The sequence below is a fragment of the Triticum dicoccoides genome, chromosome 2A (assembly GCF_002162155.2).
Source record: "Triticum dicoccoides isolate Atlit2015 ecotype Zavitan chromosome 2A, WEW_v2.0, whole genome shotgun sequence".
In the NCBI taxonomy this organism is placed as follows: domain Eukaryota; kingdom Viridiplantae; phylum Streptophyta; class Magnoliopsida; order Poales; family Poaceae; genus Triticum; species Triticum dicoccoides.
The window spans coordinates 695,946,777-695,953,539 of NC_041382.1; the positions used below are offsets into that span (position 1 = coordinate 695,946,777).

The window sequence follows — 6,763 nt, forward strand, 5'->3', positions numbered from 1 at the left end:
CCCAATCTCGCCCATGAATTTCACTCGAGCCACGCACGGATCGAACCCCCGCCAGCGCCGCGTGTGTGCGTGCGAGGAACTGCTCAGATATCGGGGTCGGCATGGGCTCGGGGAAGAGTAAGCAGCGAGCGCGCGGAGACCACGGCCGGCAACGGCGAGCATAAACCACGACGGGAAGGATCCTCACCTGCTCCGGAGGTGGGCGCGGCCGGGTGGGTGGGGGGCGACGTCGGCTCGATTCGCTCCGAAGGCTAAGGCGCAGGCGCAGGCGGCAGCGTCCAGGAGGAGGCCGGAATGGAGGAGACGCAAGCTAGTGGCTCGCTGCCTGGGGTTAGGGTTAAGGCATGTACATTGGTGTTATCTTAGAAGTGGCATGTAGGATAAATGATGAGGTGGACGAGAGAACTTATAATAAAAAGGTTATCTTCTTCTATTTAAGTTAAAATAAAAGATGATATCTTAGCACAATATGTGTCACCATATTTTTAAGAATAACTAGTTATGAAGATAAGGCTAAAAAATGACTCATTGTAGACATCTTTTTTGTCATCTTTTAATTACATGTAAGACCTAAGATAAAACTATCTTACATGCCCTTATATATCAGGCCGAGTCGGTGTGCACTGCACTGCACTGCACTCGTGGGCCGCGCGCGCTATCCACGGCCCTGTGTGGGGATTTGGTTGGCCAAACGCAAATTAATTGCTACTACTCCAATAGGATTAGGGGCGTAAGACGCCATCATTATTCTCGGTCAAAAAAAAGAGACTGGCTACTCCTAGATTCCATTTTTTAACTACATCACACACTCCCTAAATCTAATCAATTGAGTATTTACTCATCACTCAGCAGATCTATTTATTAGCTTCATTCGGGAAAAAACAAAGATGGCTGGAGCAACATACTACTCCATCCGTTCTTAAATTACTTGTCGCGAAAATGGATGTATTTAGAACTAAAAGTGCGTCTAGATACATTCATTTCCGCAATAAGTAATTCAGGACGGAGGGAGTATTGCATGTAGCCAGCTTTGGGTGAGGCAACATGTACGCTACCAGCATTGGGCGAGGCAACATGGACGTGTTGATCCACGAAATGTGTGGTTGGACTCACCTCCAGCTTCTATCCTTGAACTTTTAGCGGACCATGTAAGTGTTGTTTGATATTAATAAAGCTAGCCATGACGGCTTTTCCCTCAAAAAATAAAAAGAGCGGTACAAAATACCACATCACACATCCATGAAAGAAACACCAGGTTGGGGGTCCAAACACATCTATATCAACATGACCAAGACAACAATGGCTTCAAGGCTTGACGACATAAAAAGCTGTCAGCAATGGTTGTCCGCCCATGGTGAAACCACTAGAGTTTCATTAGGGCTAGGTGATTGATTGATTGCCACATGTACTAGGTGCTCTGCCTTGGTAAGCTGGACCTCTCTCAGTTGTTGGCCACTGTTGAGGGATGCATCCATCACCGGGAGGGTCACGGAACCATCCTTTTCTCCTGTCTGGTGGCGGTGTACCACCGGGGCGCTCGTTCTTTTCCCGACCGGGGCAAGGTGGCATGGTGGTGGCCAGATCTAGCTGTTTGGGGGGTGGGGTGGGGGGCTCGGACTTGGGAGCGTTCGGGGGTGGGGAAGGAGGTGCCTTCCCCCGCGCCTCTCAAGTCTGAGGTGGGGATGGCGTCAGGGCCATGGTTGTCGAGGTGGCGACCTTGGAGGTGGGAGCGGTGGTGCTCATGGGCGGAGCTCGCGTCTCGGGTGTTGGGTGGTTACCATGGTCGTGTTGGCGGCGTAGTGGCCAAGGTATGACATCTTGGATGCAAAGAGGGCTTCCTGGGGTGAAGACTAGCTTTCGATCTGCCAGGTCGGCGGCGGCGGCCCCTATGGGCGTCGTATCCTTCTTGAAGGCGTCGTCGTGGTTCCTTTTCGTCCTCCATGTTGCTCTGGGGAAACCTTAATCCCTGACTGGAGGGTGGCGGTTGCCATTCCTGAAGGCGTCGCCTTATAACACTCAATTCATCATGCACGACTTCGTCTCTTCATGGTGACTCCTGTTCATGGTGAATGACTTCAAAAACTTCAAGTGGTGCCCTTCTTCTTACATGCAGTTTGCTTGGAGTGGATGTATCGTGTCTTGATTGTGTGCCATGTGGTATGTGGGCAGTGCTTTGTTTATAAATCGGAGCGCATGCCTTTCTCGCGGTAATAGACACATTTCGGCTTCAGATCCAATCGGTACTTAATTTTAAATAGGATTGTCCTGTGTTAAGTAAAATACACCAAAACTTCTAACCTAGTGCTCATCTGAGAGTTTTTTGTACATGGTGACAAGATATCTTTCCTATTTATAAAGGTTGGAGTTGGTTATGAGTTCACTTGTGAGACCATACAAATACACAAATGTATTTCTACTCACATGTGGAGGTTGACATAAATAAACAAAGGTTATTTCAAAAGGCGTGAGACAATCCAAATAAACAAATACACTGCTACCCTAATGTGGGTGAGGGAGTCCTGGATTAGGGGGTGTTCGGATAGCCGGACTCCTGGACTATGAAGATACAAGATTGAAGACTCCGTCCCGTGTCCGGAAGGGACTTTCCTTGGTGTGGAAGGCAAGCTTGGCGATACGGATATGAAGATCTCCTACCATTGTAACCAACTTTGTGTAACCCTAACCCTCTCCGGTGTCTATATAAACCGGAGGGTTTTAGTCCGTAGGACAACATACACATAAACAATCATACCATAGGCTAGCTTCTAGGGTTTAGCCTCTCCAATCTCGTGGTAGATCTACTCTTGTACTACCCATATCATCAATATTAATCAAGCAGGACGTAGGGTTTTACCTCCATCAAGACGGCCCGAACCTGGGTAAAACTTCGTGTCCCTTGCCTCCCGTTACCATCCGGCCTAGACGCACAGTTCGGGACCGCCTACCCGAGATCCGCCGGTTTTGACACCGACATTGGTGCTTTCATTGAGAGTTCCTCTGTGTCGTCGCCGTCAGGCTCGATGGCTCCTACGATCATCAATAGCGATGCAGTCCAGGGTGAGACCTTCCTCCCCGGACAGATCTTCGTCTTCGGCGGCTTCGCACTGTGGGCCAATTCGCTTGGCCGTCTGGAGCAAATCGAAAGCTACGCCCCTGGCCCTCAGGTCAGATTTGGAAGTTTAAACTACACGGCTGACATCCGCGGGGACTTGATCTTCGACGGATTCGAGCCACTGCCGAGCGTGCCGCACTGTCACGACGAGCATGATCTAGCTCTGCCGCTTAACAGTGCCCTGGAGGCCGCACCCGCGTCAGCTCCGACCCTTAATTCGGAGCCAACTACGCCGATCGAGGATGGGCGGTTGGACGCCACCTCGGGGGCTGCGACCCCAACGGCGATTGAGCCGAACACCAGCCCCGTACTCTGCGAGACTCGTGACTCCAAGGAGCCGGACTCTGAACCCTCCGCGCCCCTACCGATCGAATCCGATTGGGCGCCGATCATGGAGTTCACCGCCGCGGACATCTTTCAGCACTCGCCTTTCGGCGATATCCTGAAGTCACTGAAGTCTCTCTCTTTATCAGGAGAGCCCTGGCCGGACTACGGTCAGCAAGGTTGGGGTACGGACGATGAAGAAATTCAAAGCCCACCCACCACCCACTTTGTAGCCACTGTCGACGACTTAACTGACATGCTCGACTTCGACTCCGAAGACATCGACGGTATGGACGCCGATGAAGGAGATGATGAAGAACCAACGCCTACTAGGCCCTGGAAAGCCACCTCGTCGTATGACATATACATGGTGGACACCCCAAAAGAGGGAGATGGCGATGGAACAGCGGAGGATGACCCCTCCAAGAAACAGCCTAAGCGCCGGCGACAGCGGCGCCGCTCAAAATCCCGCCAAAACAAACACGGTGATTCCAGCACGGGAGATAATAATACTCCGGAAAGCGCCGAAGAAAACCCCCTCTAGCAAGATTTAGCACACACTACTAGGGAAAACCTTATACACAGAATCTTAGCAGCAGCGCGGTTTAAAAACAAACTCTACTGCTAATTAGCAGTAGCGAACTTGAGGAAACCGCGCTACTAATAACCCGATAGTAGTAGCGCAGATTTTTACCCCTCGCTACTACTAAGTGATTTCCACCGTGCCTCCTGGGACCAGTCGTAGTAGTAGCGCGGTTTATAAACACACGCTACTACTAAGTTGATAGTAGTAGCGCGGGTTATAAACCCCACGCTACCACCTGCATCTTCTCCCACCCCACCAACCACTCCACCGTCCACCCGCCCACGTTTATCAAAAAAAAGTTCCACCCAAACCTCGATCCAAATCCCCTCCACCACCGACCTTCTTCCGCCTCCTCTCCTCTCCCAATCCACGAGTGTGTGCAGCCCCGAGCGCTGCAGCCGGCCGGCCAGGCCTCCACACGACCGCCGCCGCCACCACCCTCGCCCCTCCCCTCACTAGAAGACGACGAGAAGAGAATAGGTCAGGCGGTGGTTCTCAGTCCGAGATCCGCCAAGGGCTTGGACCTGGAGATCCACATCCATGGCCGACGGCTAGGACCTAGAGCTCCACCTCCATGGCGCTGGCCGCATCTCCCCAATCGCGAGCTCGCGCGCCTGGACAGGACCTCCATCAGTCCGTCTGCTTCCACTCCGTTCGGCCGACGACGCCATGGCCGCCAAGGTACTCTCTCGATTTACTTCCCTTTCCCTTTCCTTTTTTCCTTCCCTTCCCTCCCTCATGCGCAGCCAGCTTTGGTTTCCACAGACGCAGACACACACACACAGCAGCGTTGCTGACCTGTTGTGTGAGGCAGCAGGCGAGGTGAGGTGAGGCAGGAGAGGACTACCCCAAGAGCCTACAAGCCCTCCTTCCTCCACAACAATGAATAGATCCACCGGCCGTACCCACCTTCTTACGATCCCCAATCTAATTTCTCTTCCTCTCTTGCAAAGGAAGGACAAATTTGATACTGTACCCGTCACTGTCGAGTCTAACAATCCCATATCAATTCATCTTCTCATCTATCTCAGTGGTGAATTACTACTACTATTATTATACATGCCGTCCTGTAGGTAAATTTGACCTTAATTTTGGCCCAATGTATGTACTGTAGATCTGAAAGTCCGCTTCTCCAATTCTTCTTATTTAAATGAGGCCAACTTTGTTCAAAGCAGAGTTGAGTTGAATGAATCATTAGGTTCGCTGGGATTCCACCTATTTGTGGTGTCCTTCCTCTAGCTGCTAACTATTATTGGGAATTATTACTAGTTCATGAACTATTATTGAATGAATCATTAAGTAGTATGTGTGTGTATGACAGGCCTGTTGTTGTGTTCATGTGAATATCATCATACTGTCGTGTGGTAATTTCGTAGCGGATCAATCTCTATATATCTGTTGTTGAATGGCTGCCCTGTGAATGGTTCTACGCTCTGCGATGAACAGATCATTGCGCGGCATGGCTTGTCGGCCTGTTCATGTAATGAGTTGTTGCTTGCCATAGCATATAGATCACTTATAAATGAAAATGGCCGATTTAACTCAGTTCAGTCCATTTTAACTCAGTTCATGCAATGTGTTTATTTTATCTTAATTCGGCATAGCATATAGAGGTTTATGTCTGGCCTATTCATGTAATGTGTTTATTTTAACTCAGTTCAGTCCATTTTATTTTTTGCAGATAACGGTTTGTAAACAATTTTGAGTTGCCCACAAGAGAAATAGAGGTTTGCAGTGACAATTGAAGCCGTCACAAACTGAAACTACCACAGGTTGCATGTGAAAATCCACCTTATGCATATATTCATTTATTTTTTAAGTTACTATTAAGAAAAACTCGAATATGAAAAAATCCACCTTCATTTTAATATTCTGCACAATATTGGATCATAGTTCACTTGTCATTTTATAGTTGTTTGCTTTGTGCTATTTAAATTACATATTGTAGTAAACTGAAAGATGCTCTTGTCTGGTCCTTGAATAAAATTCCACTAGGCCTATGCGCCGTTGGACGGGGGTCATCCTCCTGTTCTAAAAAAATGCGCAGTTGGACTAGGTTTCCTTTTGTTCAGTTAGAATCTTGATGTTTTGTTTCCCCTATAAGTTAGCTAACTTCCCTTTTCTTGATGAAATTGTCAGGAGTGATGCTTTCTTCATATGTAATTCTATCAGAGATATGTTCGATGTTCATGAAGAGCCATGGACCATTCTATTCTCTATGACCCCGACGACGGAGGCTGCCAGGACAGAGCCGATGGCTCCGGCCAGCGAAGGGAAGGCAGATGGAGAGTGGGTCAATGTATTTGGGCGAGGAAACCATGATGCTCTTCTTTACTTGTTTTTTGTGGAAGCTGTAGCCTCTCGCATGCGCATGGTAGATTCAGTTGTGCAAGTGGGTAGTATCTTGATTTCCACTGGACATGTTGCCATGGAGCTGAAAACAATTGATGCTTTGCACAGGTTCATGGCCCTGCCATGTGCTTGCTCATGTCTATGTCCATGAGCAACAGCAAAATCAATCATTTAGTAGCATATCGTCTTAGACCTTAGGACTTGCCCTAGCAACTGGATATACCGGACTCTATAGTGCTAGTGCACTTTCATTTTTGTTAAATTTGTACACCCTGCCTGAGAAAACAGTAGCCGTCACTTAGCTTTTTGTTGGGTGCCTTATATAGGATGCACTTCCTCTATTACCAGACGACATCCACTAGGTTGATGATCCTAAACAGCCTGGGAGA

The 6,763-nt window shown here is 48.8% G+C and overlaps 1 long non-coding RNA gene across 1 annotated transcript in view; it reads right to left on the bottom strand.

Moving 5' to 3' along the window:
- Positions 1-340, bottom strand: part of LOC119356342 — a 3,579-nt gene extending 3,239 nt beyond the window's left edge. Inside the window, exon 1 of the long non-coding RNA XR_005171906.1 lies at positions 188-340. This is a non-coding gene — a long non-coding RNA (uncharacterized LOC119356342). The remainder of the gene's footprint in view (positions 1-187) is intronic.
- Between the last annotated feature and the right edge of the window lie 6,423 nt (positions 341-6,763).